Raw genomic sequence first — 27,383 nt, 5'->3', positions numbered from 1 at the left:
ATAATAACCACGCGCTAGGTTGCCCCCAGACACGTGCTAAAGTTTTGACTGTTTAAAAAATTGTTGTCTAACTGTTGAAAAACCTATGCGCTATCCTGGGTCTGTCACGTGCTATCTTTTGGACTTTATGCGCTAATTTTTGGTTTCCACGCGCTAAGTTGTTGCTTCCATGCGCTAGATTGTTTTTCTGATGCGCTAAAACGTTTCAATACTGATTTGTCTTGGGATAAAATGCTATTGTTTGGAACCGATGCACTAACTTGAGGTTTGAATGCACTAACAAAAGTACCCCACACGCTAAGAAGTTGCTCTTATGCGCTAAACTGCCCTGATTTTTTTTTTGGTTTGGTTTTTGTGAATTTTTAATTTTTTTCCTATAAATTTTTCAAGTTTTATGGATGATTTTCTGAAGTAATAAATGCAAACACGGCATAAAAAGTACAACCATTTTGCCTAATCTAACAAAAAGTGTATGTTCTGCGAGGATGTGTTCAAATCCTCAATGTTTTAATAGGTTTGGATACGAATAATACACTTCAGAAAGATTCTTTAGTCAAGGGTCATAAATAACATCATAGCCCACTAGTCTCGATACTCCGTCAGCTCAAACAACCGTGTCACCCCCTAGAGGGCGCCCGTTTTTTTGCCTTTTGCCAGAAATTAACTCAAAGTGAATCGCTTCATAGTTGAGTAGTTATCTTGGGAGATATATGGTGAGTAATCTTGGGGGCGGATTCTTCCCCACCCTTGCACTATGATGTTATAAATGTCTGGTTACTGACTCGGTTCAAAGCTTCTATTTCTATGGTTCGTAATCAGACTTCTTGTTCGGCCGTCAGTGATAAACTCCCTCAGGAGGCTTCCCAACCTTTAGAACAAAAGCTTTACGTATCTCGAGGATACTGGGGGAAGGCTAATCACTGCACGCAACCGTTGAAAAGGACTTTCGTCACTTTCCACATTTGATTATAGTGGGTTGGAATTCTTGGCATCAAAGTTGTTCCCCACTTAGGTCGTTCCCTTCACACCGGCCATAAACGGCTTTAAGAGTTGATTCCAACTCCTCGGGAAGGCAGGCCTGCTAAAGGTTTTATTGCTTGAAGTAAAGAAAGCTGTAAGAGTGGTCTGGATTTTTGATCACCCAGTTAAGGGGAGAGCATATTCCTTCCACTTTCGAGATAAAGTAATCAAGTTGGTTTTTTTTAGCTTTTCAATTCAGTGATTTGCTAAAAAATCTATGTGGAGATGTTACTCCACAAAAACATGGTGTTTATTTTATCCTTTCAAGGCAATGATTTTCTGATCTATGAAAAAGAATTGGTCAACAAAGTAAATTCGATGTTTTGTCAACAAAAGAAATCGATCAAAAGGGGAAGATCTTCCTTCTTTAGTTGTAAATGATTCCGGACATGTGTGATTCTTTGACTTTGCAAAATTTTGAAGTGAATCCTTTTATGCACCAAAGAATGGTGAAGTTCTTTTTAAATCCCTTTGCCAAAGTAAAGATTTGTTGGTTCTTTTTATAGCTTCCCAAAATGAAATGTTTTTCTTCTATAAAAGAAAGAAGGTTTCCGATAGTAGTTCTTTTTATAGCCCCAAAGAAGTAAGTGAGTTCAATTTTAAGAATAAAAAATATTTTTAAAATTTTAAACTAACTTTAACTAAGTTAGAGAAAATCTTAACCATTTAAAAATTCTAAGATTACGCTCCCTTCTGCAACAAATTTGGTTAGCATCCTGCAAGCAAACCAGAGAAAAAAAATGTTAGATGATTTGGTGGACTTCCACAAGTCTAAACTTTCATTTTCGGTTACAATTTTTTTGTTTTTGTTTTTGTCTTCGATGCGCTACATAACAGATTGTATCCGCTACAATATATTCTTGATGCGCTAAAATTAATGATCAACGCACTACACTGTTTGCTGGATGCGCTACTATGTGCGCCGAAGGCGCTACTCCGGTTCTCTTCTGAAAATTAGTGATTTGGCGCGCTAATTTATTCACGGCACGCGCTAAACAGTGGACTAGATGCGCTATTTTGTTGATTGGATGCACTATGCTGTTTACTGGATGTGCTACTCTGTGCGCCGAAGGCGCTTCTCTGGTTTTCTTCCATGCTGAGACCTACAAGAAAATATTAGAGGGAGTCATGCGCTAAGGAAAGGTCTTCACGCACTAGAGTATAGACCCCATGCGCTAAATAGTAAGCGGAATGCGCTAGACTGTTAACCAGATGCGCTAGGGAATGTTTCCCACGCGCTGATTCCTATTTCCCGCGGACCTGCAAAAGTGATTAGTTTCAAAAACTGATTTGATATTTGGGTTCGAGCCCCACGGTGGGCGCCAGAAATGTATGCGGGAAAAGTGGGCTGATAAAACTCAATATATGAAAATATTCTAAATACTAGTCCACACACACACACAGGATTTCTTGATGCAAGCTATGGAGTAATGAAGTATTACTCAGCTTCCCAAGGTGGGTCCCATGGTTCTCTATCTCACAATGTCCCTCAAACCAATGTTTTTGCTCTCAGATCACTGAGCAAAATGGTTTAGGGATGGCAAATGCAAGAACGAGGGATGCTTTGATAGATTTTAGTATGAAAGGTATGCTAAACTATGTATGATTCTAGAAATGCAATGAACTAGATGATAAGATGACAAGATTAGTATGAGTACTATCCTAACATGATATATTTAGTCTATGATTGAGCTAAAATGATAAAGAAAGTATTCTAAACATGCATATTTAGACTAATTTCTATTCTAAAGAGAGGCTAAAATGATGAGCATATATGATATAAGAAATCTTGAATGTATTTGAGCATAAGTGTGATACTACAAATTTGGAGGATATCTTGAAATGGAGGAATGAGAGCTCTATTTATAGCAAAAACAGGGCAATGGATGGTCAGGATTGAAAGAGTTGATCAAGGGTTGAGTTTAAAAGTTGGGGATCCATGTTTGCAATTTGCACCAATGAAATGGTGACAAGTGTCAACATAGGGTTGGGTTGAGAGAAGGGGTTGGAAGCATTAAATGCCTGAGAAGACCTTATGGTTATCCAGAGGGTAAGGGTCAAGCTTAAGTTAGGTTTACCTAATGGATTAAGACTTAATCCAAAGATAAACCTTTGTGCAAATGATTAAGAGATAATCATGGTCAAAGCATTAAAGGCCTGATGAGACCCTTGGGTTGGGTGAAGGTTGAGTTAAAACAAATTCTGTAACCATGTAAGAGGGTTTGAGTTAACCATTAATGGTTATTGGAGACTTTGGGGGATTAAGTGGTTGAAAGTTGGAAGCCTTTAATGGTTATCAAAGACTTTGAGGTTTTAAGTGGTTGAAAGTTGGAAGCCTTTAATGGTTATCAAAGACTTTGAGGTTTTGAGAAGTGACTTCCCTTTTCTTAGGGATGTGACAAAGTTTAGAGGAGGGGTTAGGTTAATTAGAAGCGATTAGAAGATTCTAGAAGGGATTAGAAAGGGGTTTGAGATTTTGCAAGTGGATGGAGGGATAATAGGATTTAATTGAAATAAAGTAATTTAATTCAATTTGGTTGCAATTTGGAGAAATTAAATAAATTAGATTTATTCAATTTAGGATAACTATTTAATTAAATTTGAATTTAATTAAAAGTGGATAGGGGGGTTTTATTGAATAAAATGATTTATTCGTTAAATGGGTATAGTGAATTTAATTTAAATAAATTGAATAATTTACTTAATTAAATAGAGGAATGTGGGTAATTTAATTAAATTGGATTTAATCAAATAGAGAAATGAACATAAAATATTCATTTAGGAATATGGTCATTTTTATACGTCTACAAAAAGCGTTAAAATTTCCCAGCTGACATGGATTTTGGCCATAAAAAACTGGTCATTTTGGAGAAATGAGGTTCAAATTATCTTTACAAAAAGATTTTGACTGGCAATTAGGGGATGTCCATGAGGGCCCTTGAAAGTTTGAACAAAGGTGACCTACACTTTCAACATTAAACATTAGCAATACTTGGTTTTTAGCTGATTATGAGGCTTTAGGCATGAACAAAAATATAGGGGTAACAATATGTATGTGTGTATGTATGTTTATGTGTGTATGTGTATATATATGTATGTATGTGTGTGTATGTGTATGTATGTGTCTGTGTATATAGACATAAACACACATACATACATACAACCATACACACATCTACACATACGCATGCATGCATACGTACATACACACACATGAACACATATACACACATACATATATTTACACGTACATACATACATACATACACACAAATATATACCCGCACATATGCATGCACACACATGTACATCTAAGTATGCATGTTTATGTGTGTGTATGTATGTGCACGTGAGTCTAGGTGTGGGTGTGGGTGTGGGTGTAGGTGTAGGTGTCTGTGTCTATGTCTTTGTATGGGTATGAGGACTTTTTTTTTAATTGTAGTGTATTGATTATAATTCTTTATAGTGTATATGTCAGGTTAATGAGAAAATGATTTAAAAAAAAATTATTTAACAGGTATATGTGCATATTTTTTAATAGTTTTCTAATGTTTTCATCCTAAATTTTTTTTTAATAGTTTTCTAATGAATTTTTTAATTTTGCTAGGTTTAATTTTTTTAAAAAAATTATAATATATTCATTCTAAATTTTTTGAAAAATCTGATAAACTATTCAATAAAAATAATTATAGCAATAAATATATAAATTTTTTTAATTACAAATACAAAACAAAAAAAAATGGGAAAAAAATGAACCTACCTGGAAAAATGGGGGCTGGATATAAGCTCCTTGTGAGTCCGGTCGAACTCCCAAAGCTCCTTAGGGTGCAAATGGGGGTCGATGGGGAAAATATCGGTTTATATATCCGATAGTCCAACCGGAGCTAGTCCAACCGGACTCCTGGTGCCATTTTAGTGCCACATAAGCGCCACATGGCTCCATGCAACCTAGTTGTAGTCTGAGTCCAACCAAACTACCCATAGTTGGCCGAAAGTGTGACACAGGTTCATGTATTTACTCATATAATCTAAAGGGGTGATAGAAAGAACACCAGCGGGTCTTGATAAGGCATTGATCTCCTCCTCCTTTGCCCGAATCTCTACATACAACTCCCTAACCTTTTTCCCTCCCACAAATGCTTTGTGTTCTAGTGGTATGACTCATGTTCTCTTATCCTACAATTTTTCTTATGTTTGGGCTAAGTCAATGCGCTCACTCTCTGAGACCTTCTTTAAAACTTCGAAGCTCATTCTCTGATTGGGTTTGTCTTATCTGCCATTGTTGTGATGCCTTTTCTCTTTCCTCTATTTCCTTGGAGAGGAGCGCTTATGCCTCAATCAGGTCCTGGGAGATCTTCCCTTTATCTTGGATTGCATCCTATAGTTGGGTTTGGATCTGGGTTACACTCGAGGAGCTTACCTAGAGCTGTAATAATTCTTGTTCTTTATCATGGAGTTGTTTGCTCAAATCTTCCTTTCCTACTTATTCTTCTTGTAGCTGGTAGGTCACTACATTTAGTGCACTTTGCAATTTCTCCTTTTCTGTACTTTATTTTTGAACATCAGCCTAAAGGTGAGTGATCTCGATACTCTTGGCCTTCTCTTCCTTTTTCATACAATCAAGTGTAGCTTTAACTTGGCTTAATTCGTCTGTGAGTTTCTCCAAGTGCCTACTCCTCTTGAAGAAATCCGATGACACAACCTTTTGCATCTCTTCCATCATTTCTATCTTGTCTTGTGGGCAATCTCATTTGAAGTCTATGCCAACAACATGTGTTGAATAGTCTATTGGCTACATTTGTCCCTGTGGTTTAATGACGTTAGGAAACATAGTTGTGAACATCAAGTTTTGTCTTTCTTCATTGAAATGTGTTTGGATACTGGGTTAGAGAGGCTTCTGAAAATCTTTCTGTTTCCACTTTGTAACCCTTGAGCTCGAGCCAACTTGGAAGATTTCTTCTGGTGTATGAAATTTTATGGAGACAAAATCACCTATCTTGCAAAGGGGGCGTCACATGAGAGTGCAAAAGGGATTGAGACTATGGGATCTCGTAGTTGCATGTCGATTCCCTAGGGAAGAGTAGCAAAAGAGAAAGGTGGAATTGCTAGCATAGTGCCAACAGGGGGAAGGTGAATGGACCAACACTTTATGATGTAGGAGGAGTGGGACTTTCAAATCCTAACAACTATGTGACTGAAATGGTGAGTGCAAACTGAAAAAGGGGTTTCTGTAGATTAGGGAATATTTAGGATAGTACTCAAGGAAAGATTATCATGTGGGGACATTGTAGGAAAAATAGTAGATGTAGGGAATGACTCAAATTGAGACGTTTCTATTGAAACTGCAACTCTAGTAGGGGAAAAAATGGTGGCGACGAAGACTAAAGGAATGGTAATAGCGGGGGAAACTAAAGACTGAGAGGAAAGAAGAGGGGGAGAGAAAAGTACTTGAGTCGAAGATGTTGTAGTCATTGATAAAACCTAGGCCAGTATGGGTACTTGAGTCTGAGAACTCCCTGGAACTTCTGGTAATGTCCATTTCTTCCTTGGAGGGGAAGAGCTCACGTGTGCTTCACCAGACTACTTTGTTGATAACTAGGAGCGGGGCTTTCTAATAGGCTCAACAATGGCCAATGATATAGCTTCTTGGTGACTTGGCCCTGATTCAATCTTCTTCCCTTTATGGGTCTATTGTTGAACATTCTGTTGCAAGGATGACTCTTGAAGGTTAGTGCAACTTGAAGGAGAATCATAGTCATCCTCTATGTCTATATTGTATTTATCCCATTCCTCTTCAAACCTTTCATCCAAAGGATAATTTCCTATTGAAATTCAGAGTTGCAAAAATTCTTGTCAGTACGTCCAAAAGGCTAATCTCTTATCCTCCCACCAATCATCATCATCCATTTTTTTAAGTAGATTAACAGGAATTAGTTTAACCAGATTCACTTTTCTGATTGGAGTGTAAAAATTTAGCCATGTTGCTCGCTCCTTGGTGGGGATAGCATTTAGGTCCATGTATAGATGGGGATAATCTCTTGGAGGATTAATATAGTCTTCCCAGGACTCACGCGATATGTGCACTACGGGGTTCCTTCTCTTTGCCAGAGAACCGCATGGGTCATAACTCCACTAATCATCAATAACAACCAGACCCAATAACACCAATTTTGAAGTAAGAACACCTTCTACGTGGAGTCTCTTTTTCAAGACCACAAGCCTTATAATCTTATGGTATTGAGTGATAGAAACATCATGCTTTCTCGAGCCTATAGAATTTTTTATCATCACCAACAACCTAAACATTTCTAAAGCCAGTGTGCGATTAGTCATGCAAAATGGGAGGAAGAAGGGTTCTTCCGTAAAACCATGTATTCTAACAAAAGAGAAATCTCCATGTAGAACCAATCACAATAGGGACTATGAGTTGACATCCAACCAATTTGTTGTTTTGTGAAGCGAGTAAAAGAATATGGGGATTTTTCTACCAAGTCATGCATAGTCGGGGCCAAGAAACAATTGGAAAAAGCATATGCATCATGCATGACAGACAATATGGGGGTCCATGTGGTTACAGGATTCCTTCTATTGTATTCATCAACAACTGATAATTCCACATAAGGGCTGAAGAACTCCCTCTTTTGATGCAGGAATATGTGAACTAAAAAAGACGTGTATCTAAACCTGAAATGTGTTTGAAAATCAACTAATTGCTCTGTTATTCCTTTGACAATGACTTCAGTGAAGTCATACAAAAAGCCTCCCTCTACTTCCAAAGCTTAAAAATAATACCCATTTGAAAGGTATGGATGTTTAGATCATTATCGAGGCCACAAACATAAGAGAATATTGAGACGACCTCCTTTAAATCAACCTACTTAAAATCACCGAGGGACAATGGGAATTTTGGCAGCTGGGCAAGCTTCTTCTCCATAGCACTGCAACAAAAACTTAAATCATCATTTTTGGATCACTAGTATCCTTCTAACACCTCCCTGTGAAATTTTTTTATTTGACTAGTAAGTAAAGGATTGCACAACATGTCCCGAATTGCATCCACACTTATATCTACCCTCAACGAAGCACTTTGAATGGCAGGGGGATCAGGACTGAAAAATCATGAACATGCCTCAATGAATTTGGAGCAATGAGGGACCATGGGGATGACATACTATGGAAGACCACAATTCCAAAGCTTAACTGTGGTGGACCTCAAATCTCCCTTATGGTTGAGCATCCTAGCCAGGAAGCTTCTCAAAGACCTTTTGGTTGCTTCCATAATTCGGGATCAATGACCTCTCCATATCTGTCTAAAACTAGGGTAGGATTTTTGGTCATGGTCTTCGTCTTTGGCTTGGTCCTTAGGTATTTGGGCTTGGGAGGCATGGGATGAGAAGCGTAGGAAAAATCCCCAAAAACATCAACTCAAGATTCAAGCTCTAAGGAACTCGATGTCTCAGCTGGAACATCCATTTCTATGAGCCAATTTCTTCTGGTTTTTTTCTTTTCAAACTCTCTCTAGCACTAGGATATAATTCATTGGAGAACAAAACTCTTCATGCAACCCTTAATAATATGCTCCACGCCTCAATTTTCATGCTCAACAACGCATTAATTATGCGTTTTGCCTTGTAAATGTGCCACCTATGACTTTCATGCGAAATTAATTTTATGGGACGCTATATTAACTGCACCCTTGACTAACTGAGAAGCCACTCTCCAACTTCCGCTGCCATTTCAAACATTCAGATAGCTACCCTGGGACATGCACTTGTTAATTTATTGCAATTAATATGGCTAGCTATGTCGACACAAGCCAAAGGCTAGTGACGATTTACCTTGATTTTGAAAAGTAAATAAGGTGAGACACGTGCCGCATTCTCGTACCTTGCACACTCTCCTAGACCCTAAACAACTTGATTGTAATCCACCTCTATATTTTTACTTGCTGCCAAATGAATTCATGTGAGGCCTCAACTTGCACATATTTATGAAACCTTAGCTTTCTCTTTATAGCTTGAATCCCAGTCACATCTATAAATATGACCATGACACATACTTATCACTATCTTAACATTTGGCTTGGTTTGCATCATATTGGAAGCATGGACACTCCCATTAGGATAGTCAGCAATAGGTCACAAGCAGCTTTCTTAAGAAACATCTCAGATAGGTGCCTTCAGCGCATGAATAGGAGGGCTAGTCATGTGTTCATTATTGTCATAAAATGGGTCTTGAGGGAAGATTTTGTTGGTGCAGAGGATAGATATTGTGTCAACACAAAAATCTGTTTGTGTTTCATCGCTTCTCTGTTGGACATTGGAATAGATGGGAAACTGATCACTCATCTTACAAAGGCGATCTTCCATGAAACATACTTATGCAGGTTGGATGAAGTGATACGTTTCGTCATGCCGCTTGAGGGGCTTCCCACGGATTCAGACCTGAGGCGCTTCGTTGATCTCAATGAAAGGGTTCAGTGGCATCCATTTGTTTCTAGCTTTAATACTATGATGCAATCTCAACACTGTTATCATGTTGAACATCCTACTAATTTCCTACTTCACCTACACTTCCTAGTACTCTCGAAGGACACTTCTTGGTATTCTAATTTTTGGGATTACATATTCCCGAGAGTTCTGACTCTCGACGAGCCTCCTCAGTTGATAACAATTGCACTTCTATCTGACTCCGACTCTAACTACGTGGTGGAGGATGAAACCAAAACAAAAGAGTACAATAAGGACAAGGAAGACAACGACTGAGAAATGTTGTTGCCTACTGTTATCTTTTTTCTTTCAGTTAAATAGTAAGAAAGGCCTAAGAGACTCTTTTGCTTGTAATTATGTAAAGACAACAATTTACATAATATAATATGATATTTTACCTTCATGTCACCATGACTCTTTTGCTTCTCAAAGATGTGCTCTTTATTCTTACTTGTTTCTTCCTAGCTCAAGGCTTTCACTTAAATTTTAAGGGCTCAAATAATTCTAGACTTAGGACAAAAAAACCCTCCAGGAAAATAGAGAACACATTATTTATAATATTTACACAAACCTAAGAAACAAAGTCTTAATTGAAGAGTGATTAACTTGAAAAGCACTGAGAGGGGGGGTTGAATCAGTGACACCAAAAATAAAACTACTTCAAACACTAGCCGGTAGATGAACTTAACAAAAAATTTAAACACAATGCATGCAATCCAAAATGATATAACAACATCAACAAAAAATAAAGCATCCACCATAACACAAGTGTTTGTACGTGGAAAACCCAAATAGGTAAAAACCACAATGAGATGGAACTCACAAGTTAACTATCTTCATTAATAGATAACTGACCGGTTAAGGTCTATAAAGTGCTCTGCTAGGAGAGAATCTTGTTAGAGATCCCAAAGCTTGATTAGAAGCTTATACCCTTTTAACGGTAGTACCCTGTTAGGAGTAACCTTGATGGAGGATTTCTGAATCCAAACTAATGGATCACCCTGTTAAAGGATTTATACATTGAATCTTGTTAGAGCTTACCCAGTTAGGGGATTTGTTTCTGCTGTAATTGTTAGAAAATAACAGGATTGGTTTGATCTATTCTGAGTAGCATAATACTTGCTTGACCAGATCCTTCTAAACATATTCAACACTACTCTTCTTGATACTCTGCAACTTAACTCTTTTTACCTTCGTACATAACATAACACTTTCACTTATATAAAATAATTCATTACGATGTCAATATATAGACCTTATGATTTCATGTCAGCCTAAAGAAATCATAACACAATTTCCTAGGTGCAGTGTATCTGGACAAGTGATCATAACTCATCACAAAAATTACTGCCGAGGAGTCATTGCTAGTAACTCATCATGATTTGTGGTAACTCATCACAAAATTACTGAATACCAATTGGAACAATCAAATACCGGTTTGAGTAAAACATATGAACCATCATCCTTGAATCTTTGCTTGAGCTCCATCTTGATGTTGACTTAGTATAACCACAGGTTGTCTCTTATGCACACACCGGTTGACATAAAGTACCGGTTAAAGATAAACCTCTTAGTATAACCTCTAACATACTGGTTGACAGTGTAAACAACTGAAGTTACACCGGTAGTTAATATAATCATGTGTGTGTGTGTGTGTGTGTGTGTGTGTGTGTGTGTGTGTGTGTGTGTGTGTGTGTGTGTGTGTGAGTGTTTCATCAATGACAACATATGATGAATACATTACAATCATCATCAAGCCAACAAAGAGTTCAAGTTGGATCCTGTTGATCACTATCTCTAATAGTTCACCTTGCATGTTTTCCATCACAAAATAATTATATTCCTTACACTTGAGAATGCAAAATGGTCCTTCCCACAAACTCTCTAATTTTGCATGTTAACTTGGCTTAGCTGCTCGTTCGTTGTATTTCAAGACGAGGTCACTGCATTTAAAACTAGGATCTAAACTCTTATTGTCAAACCACTTTTTTGACAATTTCTTAACGATTTTGGAGAGAATCAAAAGCCTTTTCCCTCTTCTCCTGCAATTCCAAGAGCTTCGCCAACCTTACCTCCATGGGTTCATTTTCTTCTAATTCTAGAGACTTCTGAAGCTGCAAGGTTGGAATCTCTAGCGAAACTGGGAATTGTGCTTCCTTTCCATATATGAGCTCGTATGGATAATTCTTTAGCACTTGCTTGGGGATCACTCGATCTGCCTAGAGTGCATTCTTCAAGTGATGATGTCATTCTCTCTTATATTCAGCTCCAATTCTTTTAATGAGCTGAATCAAGTTTTTGTTAGTTGACTCAACTAAACCATTTCCTTGCAGGTAATAGTTTGAGGAAGTTTATAGGTAAATACCATGGCTAAGAGCGAACTGGGTAACGTTGGAACCTATAAATGCTCTGGCATTATCTAATATTATGGTTTTCGACATACCAAACCTCACAACTAGCTCCTCTAAGAAGCTCAAAATCTCAGCTTCTATTGCATTCTTTAGTGGAATTGCCTCTGTCTAGCATGTGAAATAATCTGTGGTAGTGAGAATCCATTTGTGGTTGGAAAAAGATGGCAGGTCGATCATTCCTATGAAATCCAATCCCCATTGAGCAAAAGACTCATCCACTACTATAGGCTTGAGAGGCATAGCTACGTTTCTATGTCTCCCAATGTAGAACTGACATTCCTTGCATTCCCGGATAAAAGCATGCACATCTTTGAGTATTAAAGGCTAGTAATACCCTACTCTGGTAATTTTAATAGTGATGGTTTGAGTTGAGAAGTGACCCCCTATGGGGCCGCTATGAAATTCATGGAGAATTCCCTTAGCCTGTTGCTTGTCCACATAACAGAGTAGAACTCCATCAAAATTCCTTTTGAACAAGACCCCTTCGAGCAATCGCCAACTGTCGCTCTATAATATATAGAATATTTTCTTCTTTGGGAGAAGATCTGGGGGGAAACTTTCGATTTGCATTAAGGCCTTCCTGTCAGTGATCCAACTCCTTTCATCTGGGTCTATGTGTGTCAACACCATTTCATCTTGTGTCACCTCCGAAGTCTCAAGCTCCTAAGCTATGTATTCCAAGAGGCCTTTCCCACAAATCTCCTTGGTAGGTCTGACATCGATGTCATATTCCAGGATCTTAATAATCTAGTTGGCTCTCTTTTCTATGATTTCTTCTTCTATTATATACTTGCAGATTATGGGGTGAGCCACATAAACAATTGTCTTATTACAAGAAATGAAATGCCTGAAATTCTTTAAGCCTTTTACTATTGCAAAAGCTTGGCTTTCCACAAAATTATAATTGGTCTCGTACTCTTTAACATTTTTTTAATAAAAAACAATTGGGTGCTCTCTTTTACCCTCTGCATCTTTTTGTGTCAACACAACAACAATACTAAAGTTGCTGGTGTAAGCATACATTAGGAAATATTTGTACATATCCAGATTAACTAGGATTAGAGAAGATGAAATGGATTCCTTAATCTTTTCAAATGCTTCCTTGGCCTCATGGGTCCACTTGAAATGCAGATCTTTCTTTAGCATAAGAGTGATGGGCCTTACCATCCCAACAAAGTCAGATATGAAGTGGCTGACGAAATTAATTTTCCTCAAAAAAGACTGAACACCCCTTTTATTTACTAGAAAGGGAAGGTCCTTGATATCCTTTACACGGTCTGGATAAATCAATACTCCTTCTTTGGAAACTACATGTCCTAATATCTTTCCTTGAGGGACTCCGAAGATATATTTCTTTGGGTTTAAATAAACCCCAAACTCTAGGCATTTCTGGAATACCAGCTCTAGGTGGTCAAAATGATCTTCTTTATGCTTTGAAAATATTTTCAAATCATTTAGGTAAATGAGAATGATCTTGTTAATCAACTCCTAAAAATATATATCCATGGCTCTTTGAAAAGTTACTTCGGCATTAGACAATCTAAATGGCATCTTTTGGTAGGCGAATGTTCCCCATTTGGCGGTGAATGTTGTTTTATGTTGATCCTCCAATTTGACAAGGACCTGATTATATATGGAGAATTCGTCAAGCATAGAGAACGTCTCTGACCCTGCTACCATGTGAAAAATTTGTTCCATGGGAGGCAGATGGTAATGGTCCTTTAAGGACACTTTATCTAGGTCCCAGAAATCCACACAGAGACGGATGTCTCCATTCTTCTTTCGAACTAGTACTAGGTTAGAAACCCAAGTACTATGCTTGATCAGATAAATGATTTGGGATTTAATTAGTTTTTGTAACTCTTGTGACATCAGGGACTTGATCTTGGGATTCACCAAATGTTGCTTTTACTAGACAGGTTCTACCCCTTCAGTTAGCTCAATGATGTGTTGTATTACCTTCGGATTGTATCCTTTGAGCTCGTGATACGATCATGCGATCACTCCTACGTATTCATCATAGAAATGAATCAACATGTCCTTATCATGTTGAGGGACATTTATTCCCACCTTGAGCTTCTGCCCATCTCTGACTTGAAGTTCAGTATAATCTCCCTTATCTATGGTGAATTTCCTTTTGTTATTTCTTGCATCCTCGCAATCAAAAACATTTTCCAAAGTGATCAAACCTTTTAGGAGTTTATTTGACTTCAGCTGGATCACTTGATCGCCATATGCCTCAACGCCCTTGGGTTGAGTTGATTTGTACATTCACCAGACTATTGTATGAACATGGCCACATGTTCATCATTTTCAAAGACTTTTTAGTGTACGTCATTGTCTAGTATAGCTGGTCTGACGATCACCCAAACTGGGTGTTTATTCTGTAGTAGTTCAAAGGCCAGATCAAACTGTGATCCTACTGACTAGGCCATATGATCAACAACTTCATTCTTCCTTTAGGGAATCCTATGAATATTGAAGGAGTTGAAGCTCTCGATTAGATCTCAAACCCAATGGTGCTATGAATACATGCGTACATTCTTTGCAACTGATATTCCTCAGACTTGTTGTACCACTAGCTCAGAATCTCCCAAAACTCTTAGTTGTTTGACTCCTAGACGTTCTTCAAGACTCAAACCGTGTACTAGGCCTTCGTATTTTGCGTCATTGTTAGAACAGGAAAATTGGTTGTAGAAAAGACCTCAAAATTTGCTCTCCGAAAGGAGATATTAGGCTAATGCCTGCTCCGGACCTGATTTTGCTTCTTACACCATCGAAGTGTAGGGTCTAAAGCTTAGAAGTCAGTTCTTCGTTTTTCTTTTTTGTATCTTGTGGATCTTTTGACACTCTAGGAATTATTTGATTCTCATCAAAGATCACATACGTCCCAATTCTGGTGGCATGATAATTCTCGTATGAATCTGCATCTATGAATTCATTGAGGAAAACTTCTTGCTCCAGGGACCGATCTCTGGTTATTTCTTCATCTTCTAACAGCTCTAGGCACTTCGTTTGACCTCCTGAAATGGATATATGGGTAGCTTCAAAATTGATCATGGCATCTTTAGCTACATGCTCGGCATGCAAAGGCTCGAACAATATTTTCAACTTGGCCCCATGTTTGGTTCTAATGATAAGTTGACACCAATCTAAAGAGAGAGATACCCCCACCTTTGCGGTAAAGTCTTTAGAAAAACAAAGGCCGAAAACAGGAGGAATATCAATGATTGCTACCTCTTGAGTTATAGTGATACTAGGACAAGCGAATAAGGTGAGCGAGAGGTTTTTTATTATACCCATGGTCTGGAATTTGTTGCCATCTAATGACATGACTCCTCTATTCATAGGCTCATATTCTAACTTCAAAACCTCTACTATTTGCTTGGGCATCACAATGGTGCTAGCACCAAAATCAATCATAGAATTATGGAGCAACTTATCCCCAATAATAAGAGTTGAGAAGAGTGGATTGGGTTTTGACTTACCTTCCCTTATGTTGACATGGGCCTCTGGGCTTTCATTGGTTAGCATTGTGGATGCTCGTGACTGGTTGCCAACTCAATGCCTTTATCTTTTGTGGATAAAGAGCTGGCCGAAGGCTTTTTTACTTCACCAAGTGCTTCCTATAGGAGATTTTTCTTCTCTGGGATAGCAAGAATATCCCATAGAGACATGTTTGTAGGAGCTCTCTTCAACTATTCTACTACATTGAGAATTGTAGGTATAGGAGATTTTATTTTTTTAGCCTTGTACGATATGAAATCTTTGGGTTTTTGGAAATAAGGGACCACCACAGGTTGCTCTCCATATCTCTCCACACTTACTTTTGGTTGGTGCATCATAGGTTCTTCCGTGAATCGATGTTTTGAGCGGAGGTTGTAATTGGACTGAATTTGAGGCATTTTTGAAGATGACATGGGAGCATCGTTTGTGAGGACTGTCTCTTCATCTTCCATCCATGAAAATAGAGAATGGTTTGGAGCAATTCCAGCTTCATGCTCCATCAACATGCCCTGCATTTGGGTTGTAAGTGTAGCATTATCCATCCCTGGAGGAGCATATACGCCAACATCAGGACTCATTCCTTGACTCCTCTGCTCAACAACCTTTTGCTGCAAGTTTCCCCTTGGACAATTTCTGCTAGATTATTCTAGCCAGCGATTAAATCCTTGTTGTTATTGGGAGGTATAGCTTGCAAAGGGGTAGGTACAGGTACAAGTTGGTTGTTTGACTGACCTTGATTAGCTCTTATGCCACCTTGATATTGATTTTGTTGATAAGGGTGTCTCCCTCCTTGATAGTTTTGAAAAGGAGGCCTAGCTGGCAGAGTTTGTTGCCTCTTAAGGTTGAAATCTTATTCAAAAAGGTTCTGAGCAAATTTTTTATATTGTTTACTTCTGCAATTAGAGTAGAAGGCATGAAAGTGCCTTCTTGCTGAGCATTCAGGTAGACATACATAGATTGTGGGGTAGATGTGCTCATAGATGATGAGTTGGGCATTTGGGTTGTCAAATTGGGAAATAATGGAAAGGGTGGCCTTGGAGGAAGCTTTCCTGCATCAATTGGATTCTTCTCCTCTTGGACCACTAGCTCATAAGCATCTAGAAGAGTATTACCTCCCAAAGACTAGATCATAACAGATATATCAGAGTTGAAAGCCTTCAGGTAGAACATGAAAGTCATATCTATAGGAGGGTGAGCAAATATTGGTATTCTTTGACAAGTCTTCTAGAATCTGAGTTGAAATTCGTCACAGCCTCCTGGAGAGCCCTTTTTATCATTATCAATTATTGTAGTAGAGAAGATCTATCTCCTTTTTTGGTGAAACATTCAAAGAAACGATCTCCTAACTGATCCCAATCTCCTATCAAATTTGGCGGGAGAGATCTATACCAATCTTGGGCTTTTCCTTTAAAAGAAGTTGTGAGCATTCTCAATGCCACATTTTGTTGTGTGGCATTGTGTACAGTGCATACGTTGGCTACATCCTGCAAATTTTACCCTAGAGTTTTAAAGTCCTCTCTGGTGAATTTCGACAATGCTTTTAATGCAGAAGTCGGAATGACATCCCATTAAGCGGGGGGAACATGTGCAATAAGAGGACTGCCACTATTCCAAGTGACAAAATTCCTATGAGGTTGTGCTGCCATAGGTGTAGGAATGACTTGGACTAGGATTTGTGTCCTTTGAGCTACTATTTGGACAACTACTAGGGGCGGTAATAATAAGCTTGGGTTTGATGCAGCTTGGCTCCTAGTAATAGGCCTATGACTCATACACCCACTTTTAGAATAAGCGAATAAGGTCCCATCAGGTGTGCTAGAAAAAAAACTGTTGATCACTAGAATTACTCCCAGGAAAATAGCCTTATGGGAAGTTCAGTGATGGGGAGCCTCACGTATTCACTGAGTTACCTCTGGGATTTTAGAAGTTGGCTCTTCGTTCATTTTGGGGGAGAAAAGGGAAAGAAAAACATTAAAAGTAAAAGCTATTCTAAAGCAATGTGCTAAATTGATTTTAATGCAATAAGGGGCATAGAGAACTTCACATACATGCCATTCTGAGGCTTATTCAACAATCTACATGCCCAAAACAATGATTAAGATATAATAAAAAATCCTTTTAACATAAAGCAATATATACCATGCATCCACCAGATAACAAGTTCTAAAATATAGTTTAATTGGTAGAATCTTAAGCATATATTTCTAAAGTTATGTCAGAATTTCAAAGATACACAAAAAAACCATTAAAAAAATAGTAATCATAGAGGTTGTAGGCACAGTTTGATTATCCCCTCTTTAGAAATACAATCACAGCTTAAATACTCGATTCTTATTTGGAATATTTGTCTATATCTTTTAAAATGAAAGTTCTAAAAATTCTAAACCCTTTGCAAGGCAAAAATTTCTATTCTTATAGACCCGGCCCTAACAATCTAGAACTTGGAAAAAAAGAAAAACATCCCCAAAGGCATTGTTGACACTTTCTGCACGCCCATGGCAACATCCAAAAGCCTACAAATGAAACCGATCTTGGCTTCTAGCGAAATTTCATCTGTTGTTCAGTTATTTGGATCAAAAGAATCCCCCCGCAGTTCTCCTACAATGACCCCCTTTAAAAGATCCAGAATACAGTCCCCAAAAACCGTTAGTAGCTAATTGCGATGCGACCCCTGCCAACTGAAAACGCAAAACCCTTTGGACTAGGCAATAGGAGGGAAAGAGGGATGTGCAATGCAAACTGCGATCTCATAGCCTCCTGGGGACCTACCACGTATCATAACATGCCTCTTGGAATACCGTGGGCCAGCCCCTTTGGGTTCATAAAACAAAACGCCATGCGTTAGGAGCGTGCGACTTATTAACAAGGCAAAGAAAGGAACATGCGCCGTGCCAACACGTGGCGGGCGCGAGCTAGCCTTTTCAAAACTGGGCATGGATAAGGTCTACATGAATCTGTTCTTGAACGGGTGGATCGAGAACCATCGTTTCTAGAGTGGAGGAATACTTGAATGGAACACTTTTTCATCCCGCCCCGTAAAAAGCTTCCTCCATATTGGTGTAAAGCATGAGTTCTTTATTCTCTCTACTGAAATCCTCCGCCCATCTTGTAATGTGATTGATATAAGCGGAGATAAAGTGTTTGTCTACTTTTGCCAGTTTGAGATTGAAGCTCCGCCTCTCTTTGTTAACTTGAATAGTCTGCGCTATGTGCTTCCAGCATAGTCTGACTCCTTGGAAGAAATCCTCCACTTCTCGTCATTAGCTAGAAAGAAGCACACATTGCAGGAGTTCTTGACATGAACTACAGTCTACCTTGGAGCAATTCCTTGTAGACTTGCCAGATACTGCTGCACTCTCTCATAAAGATCATTGTTGTTCGCTCCAGAATTGTCTTTGAATTCTGGAACGTCTAGCTAATAGAAAGGAGGGTTGAAATAACCATGGAGAGAATTATACCATTGAAATAAAAATTCATGCAATTGTGGGGAAGATAATTTCGGAGAATAGTGAAGAGGGCAATAAAAGATAATATTTTTGTAATGTATTCGTCCATCTTCCAAACAATGTGGTAACAGGTGCCCTGGTTGAATATTTAGTTGATAATGTAGAGATGCAGATCGATTATATTGAGCACATTAGGGCGTTTTAATGAGGGGGCACACAATGAAATACATTGCTAGGCTTGCTTCCTGCGCTTCTTTTGATTTGATCTTACATGGACACCGACCTTACATCGACACGGACATTGATTGGAGCGAGAATCTAGAGCCCTCTTACTACAAACAGAGCGCAGTAGCCTAGAGATTAGTATTGAAAAAGAACTTTGATGATCCCTAACTAGCATACCTATATTTAAAAAAAAATTATGTAAAAGAGAAGATATCTTTCCCGATATTATCAGTTCATATGATGTTATTTAAGATTTAAAATGTAAAAATTGATATTTGAAAATATTTTAATAGTGATATAATTTTTAATTCTATAATGGACAAAAAGAAAAATATTCATTTGATTTCAAAGAATAGGGAAAATAAAAAGAAAGATGGTGGTGTGATCACGTGTTCTCTTATCAGTTTTTGTGCATATGCCTAATATTTTTCTAATCTAATAGATACTGACACATAATCATCAAAAGACAATATAATATTAACATTAAGACTTATAATAAAAAAATTCAAAGATTTATATTTTAAAGAGAGCATATTTATCTTCAAGAGAAAATCTAAATATAAATGAGACAAGCCAATACAAACATATCTTATTATAATATGAAGGATGTCTTGTGGTGGCATGTAATAGGATCTTCGGATATGTTTCTAAAAGGTAAAAATGTAGTAAAATAATATAGGTGTGTTGGCATTTTTGATGTTTATGTTGTGATTGTCATTGATGGACACACACTTGTATTGAGATCCCCTTTATATGTATGAGCTCATGCTCAACCGGTATTTGTTCCAACCGGTATGTTGTATTCTAGTCTTTAGACTAGTAGTGATTTTGCAGAATGTGTTTCCCGGTCTGAAGCGGCATGTCGACCCCAAGCGGTTCGCAGATCACAAGCGGTATGAGGAAGCAAAGTGGCACAACACATTCTTACCAGTCTTCATTTTTGTCAAACCGGCAACCAGCATTTTGTATGAACCGGTAATACTCTATGATGAGTTACCAACCGGCATTTTGTGATGAGTTACCAATCCACCGATTGTTTGACGGTGCCGACACATTGACGGTGATTCTTGTGTCGTGTTACTGAGTATGTCTAGATTCACTGAACCTAGGAAATTGTAATGTAATCCTATTGGACCGACATGAAATCAGATTCCTTTAAAAGGACATCATGTTTAGGGTTTTAGAGTTGTTGAGGAAGTTGCGAATAGGGTTTATGTTGAGCTAGGGTTTAAGGTGGAAGTGGAGAGCGATCTTATAAGAGAAGACCGAGTTGTAACTGAGAGAGATAGAGGAGACTGAAGTAATACTGAAATGCATTAGCTGTGAGCAATACTGGATCTAACCAAGCAATTTGTGCTAGTAGATAGATCAAACACTTGTTAATTACTCACATCTTTAACAAGTTAGTAGCCCTTAACCGGGTAGGCCTCAAAGCCTTTGTAAAATCCTCTAACAAGGTGGTTCACACATGTGAATCTAAAATCCTCTAACAAGGTAATCTTTAATCGGACTTATCTCCTAACAGAGTTTGAGATTCCTAACAGGATCTATTCTGGTGAAGAACATTCTAAGACCTTAACCGGTCTGACCTTAACTGGTCTGGTTTCTATTCTACAGATAGTGACTTGTGAGTTCCATCTCACCGTGATTTTTTCCCAGTTGGGTTTCCATGTCAAATATCTTGTGTTATGGTTGTATTGCTTTTGTGGGTGAATGTTTTATTCGCATTTTGGTTTGTATGTGTGATAACCGGTTTGATTGTCAAACTGCTTTACCGGTTTATCTTTAGACTGTGTAAGTGTTTTAGTGCAAAGATTTTTGGCATACTAATTCACCCCCCCCCTAGTATTCATCAATTGGTATCAGAGCCAACCTTTCTATAAGTTTAACCACTTGGAAAGAGATATGGGGGAATACACATTGAGGGAACTTACTCAATGGCTCACTAAGTCTAAGTAAGCCTATGATGATCTTATGGTCAAATAGAAGGCATCTCAAGCAAAAAGAAGAGAACATGCAGAAAGGCTAATGGAACTATTTGAAAGTAGTTCTGAAGATGAAGCTAACATGGAAGCTATGATTGCTGAAGTGAATAAGCTAAATGATTCAAACTCCAATTTGAGAAAGGAGTTGGAAGGACTGACTATTCGATTTAGCCAAGAGCTTGAGAATAGGAGAAAAGCTGAAGATCTGGTAGAAGACAGAGATCAGGAGATCTCCAAGTTGAAACATGAGATTAGTGCACTAACTTCTTGCCTTCATGAGAGTAGAATGGAAAAAGAAGACATGCAAGGAGAACTGAAAGTTGCCATCTTTGAAAATGCAAGTCTCATGGAGACAAACATTGCTATTTCCAAAGAACTCTTTGAATCAAAGGAAATACTTGCTAAGTTTGGCAAAAGTACAGTCAGGCTAGAGAAAAAGCTTGAGTCATCTAGACCGGCAAAGAATACCAATGGTCTTGGTTTTTCTGGACATGAGGAAGGAGAATCCTCAGGAACAAATGCTGAAGCATCAAAGAAGTAACTGACACTCAAAAGAAAAGGTAAGCAAAAATTCAAACCTGTTTGCTTTAACTGTCTTAAAGAAGGACACACTGCCAATGTATGTAGGAGCAAAGCCTACAATAATTTTCCTTATTTTATCAACAATGTACCTAGATCCAATAAGTTCAATGGTCATTGTTATGCGTGCAACAAGTTTGGGCATAGAGTATTTGAATGCAGGTCTGTAATGGATAACACTGGAAGATATCCTTAGAGGACCCAAGGAACTGGTCCTGAATCTTATATGAACTGGAACCACAATCGGTTTAATGTCTTCAATCATCAGTCAAGAAGCGGTGGTCATCAAGCGGCAACCGGATGGAGAGAAAGTTGTATGATCTATCATGGTCATGGTCACATTGCTGCAACATGCAAAAGGAAGAATGGAAACATGTACAATGGACCTTGGAGAGCACTTGGACTTGTTTGCTATCACTGCAACAAACCGGGTCACATTGCAAGATTCTGCAAAAGTAGAAAAAGTATATCTGATGATATACTAGTCACTCAAGAAGGAGAAATAGATGTTGAAAAAGTTCAAGGAGACATGAAGAAAACATGGAAGAAGAAACCAATATTATTGGAGGAGGAACCGGTTTCTGCACCTAGTGTGGAAATATCGGAACCGACAAACTAAGCCTCAAAGGCTTAGGGGGAGCAAATGGCAAAATGCTTTCGAACCCTCGGTTAACACCGGTAAAAGACCTTAACCGGTATGCTACACCTGTCGCTTGGCAGAAGACCAGAAACGGTAAAAAGGCAAATTAGGGTTTACGCCCTAATACAGAAGCATTAATGATGGTAGGTGAGAGACATGTATAAATGCATTTTTCAAATCATTTCTCATTGTCGGTTTTCGAAGCGAAGAAATTTTTTCAAGTGCAGAGCGAAGAAAAGGCGATTTGAGCTTAAATTTTGAGAAATTGGAGAGCTTTGAAAGAGGTTCAAATATATTTTGCAAGCGATAGTGGAGAACTCAAAGCGGTGATTTGGCATCCGACAGAGAGCAAAGTAAAGCAGAATCAGGAAGCCCTAATTTCGTGTTAAGGTATTTTTCATGTTCTTGAAATACTCTTCAATGGCTTCCACATCTCATACCAGTTCAAGCACATCTATTGAGTTAGAAAGTTTTATTCAAAGGAAGGGCAAATATAATGCTTTGTCACAAGTTCCAGCTAGAGTCATAGTCGAAGAAGGAATTTCAGACTATATTGATTGCAAGATAGAAGACCTAGCGTCCTTAGCCATTCATACTCAATTAGGTCTATTTTGCAGAAAGGACAAAAGGATCAAACTGGAGTTCAGTATCTTAGAGAAGAAGAAACTCCATAATGCGGTGTATTTTCTAGAAGACTTCATAGAGGATCACATCAGGATCATCTTGAGTAGAGTCCATGGTGACAAGATGTACTTGGAGAGAACACATGATATCACGCCTGAGGCAATTCATGCAGTCACCGGTTTTTGTAACACAGGGGAAGTGCCAGCCCTGAGAATGGTAAGCAAAACGGAAATGACCAAGCTCACCGGTTCGACAAGTGATTCACGAGGTATGACAGTTAATCCTATCAAGGATGAACTGGTAAAATATGCCTGCATGGTGTTAGGCTACAGAACATTCTCAGCTAGTAGGATTAATTCTGTATCTGCTGTAGTGGTAAATGTCACTTACCGGATGATTATAGAGGATAAATCATTTGACTTATGCACCGGCATGCAGAGGCAACTCCTGTCAAACCTTAAGGAAATCAAAAAGGACAATTCACTAAAATTTAAGTTTGGACAACTACTGGTAGGGTTGTTTTTCTATTTCTAAGGCTACTTTCTGGGTGTAGGAGATGTCTAGTGGTCCCCTGACCAATCGGTAACCAAGTAGATAAAGGAAAGTGTGCAAGCCATTGGAACCGGCTACCCTGAGGTACTGAACAAATACTTTGATGAGTTCAGAAGAAAGATGAGTCGGAGGGTACAAATCTCAGGTGATATAGTGAAGAAGTATGAAGATGACATCTATTTCACTATTCAGGTGGACAAATGTCTAATGGAGGCTATTGAGCCTAGAATGGAGGAAGTGGAGCCTATGGGCTATGAGGTCATGTTTGACATAATGGAAGGGTATGCTTCAACCCTTATTGCCTCGCCTCTTGATCCAAAGGCGAAGTGAACCAGAACCTACTTGGAGAGGATCACACCGGTTGAAGAACCATCGGTAAAGAAGGGAAAAGAACCGGCAGCTAAGAAAGCTAAGGCAGTGCCTGCAGCATCGGCACCGGCTACCACTTCAACTCCAAGAGTGACCAAGTGGCAAATGAACTGGACTCTGAAGAAACTGAGTCTGATGAATAGCCAAAGAAGGCTAGATAGACCAAGAAGGTGAAGAATAATGAACCGGCAACATCCACACTGATAAATATAGATATCTCCTCTTACAAACCTTTGACACATTGTCAAAGAATAGTAAAGAATATTAGGAGAAAGTTACTTCATGATTTAATTGATTATTATGATGAATTCAATAGTGAAGAAAAAGATGAAGTACTACAGGAAATCATTCTTTATTTATGCAAAAATGACTGGTCACCATCAGAGATTAAATCTCAGACACCGGATTCATTGTTTAAAGCATTGGATAACAAATGGCGCATTGCCATTGAAAAGGAACAAGAGATTAGGGAGAAAGTTTTTGCACATTACTTCCCCGAACTCTCAAATTCAGAATTATTTGATGTATTAGATCAAAATAAAGGTCTCTTCTTCACAAGGAGAAGAAGACTCTGGTTGTTGGAAGGGAGAGTTGATGATGTAGAAAAGGATACAAATCAACACATGGCCCATGCTATCAGCTCTCACAAAGCTCGAATAGCCAACCTCCAAGCGGAAAAGGAACCGGTTATTTCCAAACCGGATGAAGTTTTTGATGAGGAAGGAAACCTGGTGGAGGAACCAATCAACACCATAGATGTCGATTCCCGGGATATAGAAGATGTCACTCAGGACATACAGTCTGAGGGAACTGAACAGGGGAAGCAGGCCGATAAGGGTGGTGAACAAGCTATGGACACACAACAAGCGACAAAAGACAAGGAAGAAGAGAAAAAGAAGAAGGATGAAGATGAGAAACAGGAAAAAGAGGAAGAGAAGAGAAAAGAGGAAGCGGAGAAAAGAAAAGATGAAGAGAAGAAGAAGCAAGAAGAAGAAAGGAAGAAGAAAGAAGAAGAGGACAAGGGAGAAAAGAGAAAGAAGGAAGAGGAAGAAAAGAAGAAGAAAGAAGAGGAGAAGAAGAAGAAGAAGGAAGAGGAAGAGAAGAAAAAGGAAGAGGAAGAGAAGAAGAAGAGGGAAGAAGAAGAAAAGGAAGAGCAGAAGAGGAGAGCAGAGGAGAAGAAAAAGGCAAAAGAAGATAAGGAAGAAGAGAAGAGAAGAGAAGCAGAAAAGAAGAAAGCTGAAGATGCCAAGGAACAAGAAGCGGCCAAAAGCTCTTAATTGGAGACTTCGAAGGCAACTGGAAGTCAACCCTCACCGGTTGATCTTTCTAGTCCTATCGATCTCCAATATGCAAGTGAGTCGGAGCTTATGCAAAGCATCAAGGTTGCTCAAGAGCGCCTTGAGATCATTCATAGGAAAAAGGAACAAGACATCATTCAGGCAACTGTAGACACACTTACCGGTTTAATCCCCGGTACTAATGTTCTTGACACTAATTCATCACTAGCACAACTCAAACTTCTATGTACTATAGTGGATGCTTAGGTGCAGAGCCTAGAAGAAGTAGCTGAGGCCAATGTAAAGAAAGAGCACCAAAATTCTCTTAATGTTGCTCTGGTGAAGAAACTGAATGAGCTTATGACTGATCTACTAAAGGATCAAAAGATCATAAGGAGTGCCTTGGATGAGGGAAACTTGCTACTCAGCAAAATCTATCAACCTCATCTGTTCTGTGATGATGTGCTAGCCAAGAAGCAACAACTTCAAATGGACTTACAGTCCTACTTGAGCACATTCAAAACTCCTTATGAGTCCTTTGCAGCATGTGGGCAAACCGTTCACCGGTTCTAGATCCAGTCAGCCAAGATAGAGCAAGAGATTAGCACAAGGTCTAGGGATTTGCAGGAGCTTCAACTGGTATTACTTCCACGATTGAAAATTCTCCAGAAATGCTATCTGAACCTGGATGCCCTGACAGTCACCCAAGAACTAAGCACAATAGATGCTATGGAGGAACAGGTATCACAAATGCAGACAGAGAAGGAAGTGGCGACCTCCCTACTTGAGTCCTGGTCTCTTTCCATGAAACAATTTTTGCAGGACTACAAAGCGGTTTTTGACAAGTATTATTCATTATTGTCATAAACTCTTTTATATATACATGGAAACAGGTTTTTGCAGCGATACTTTGTCATTGTTGGCAAAGGGGGAGAAGTATATGGTTTTAAAATTTTGAAATTTTGATATATCAGAGGGAGAAGTATATGTTTTCAAATTTTGATATATGTTGTGATATATGCTATATGCTTTGATGATTATGCTCTGCATGCAAAATTGTTATACACTCTGTTGATTAAGGGATAGTGTATATGCTTAGGGGGAGCAATTTTGTTAATGGCAAGTTTTTGTTGTAAAACGCTTAGATGCCAAAATTTTATTTTCCTAAGTGTTGCCATCAATGCCAAAGGGGGAGATTGTTGGCATTTTTGATGTTTATGTTGTGATTGTCATTGATGGACACACACTTGTATTGAGATCCCCTTTATATGTATGAGCTCATGCTCAACTGGTATTTGTTCCAACCGGTATGTTGTATTCTAGTCTTTAGACTAGTAGTGATTTTGCAAAATGTGTTTGCCGGTCTAAAGCGACATGTCGACCCCAAGCGGTTCGCAGATCACAAGTGGTACGAGGAAGCAAAGCGGCACAACACATTCTTACCAGTCTTCATTTTTGTCAAACCGGCAACCGGCATTTTGTGTGAACCAGTAATACTCTGTGATGAGTTACCAACCGACATTTTGTGATGAGTTACCAATCCACCGATTGTTTGATGGTGCCGACACATTGACGGTGATTCTTGTGTTGTGTTACTGAGTATATCTAGATTCACTGAACCTAGGAAATTGTAATGTAATCCTATTGGATCGACATGAAATCAGATTCCTTTAAAAGGACATCATGTCTAGGGTTTTAGAGTTGTTGAGGAAGTTGAGAATAGGGTTTATGTTGAGCTAGGGTTTAAGGTGGAAGTGGAGAGCGATCTTATCAGAGAAGATTGAGTTGTAACTGAGAGAGACAGAGGAGACTGAAGTAATACTGGAATGCATTAGTTGTGAGCAATACTGGATCTAACCAAGCAATTTGTGCTAGTAGATAGATCAAACACTTGTTAATTACTCACATCTTTAACAAGTCAGTAGCCCTTAACCGGGTAGGCCTCAAAGCCTTTGTAAATCCTCTAACAAGGTGGTTCACACATGTGAATCTAAAATCCTCTAACAAGGTAGTCTTTAATCGGACTTATCTCCTAACAGAGATTGAGATTCCTAACAAGATCTGTTCTGGTGAAGAACATTGTAAGACCTTAACCGGTCTGACCTTAACCAGTCTGGTTTCTATTCTGCAGATAGTGACTTTTGAGTTCCATCTCACTGTGGTTTTTTCCCAGTTGGGTTTTCATGTCAAATATCTTGTGTTATGGTTGTATTGCTTTTGTGGGTGAATGTTTTATTCGCATTTTGGTTTGTATGTGTG

This window comes from Cryptomeria japonica, chromosome 5 (assembly GCF_030272615.1).
Source record: "Cryptomeria japonica chromosome 5, Sugi_1.0, whole genome shotgun sequence".
Lineage (NCBI taxonomy): Eukaryota > Viridiplantae > Streptophyta > Pinopsida > Cupressales > Cupressaceae > Cryptomeria > Cryptomeria japonica.
Note: the sequence above shows the minus strand (reverse complement) of the source record.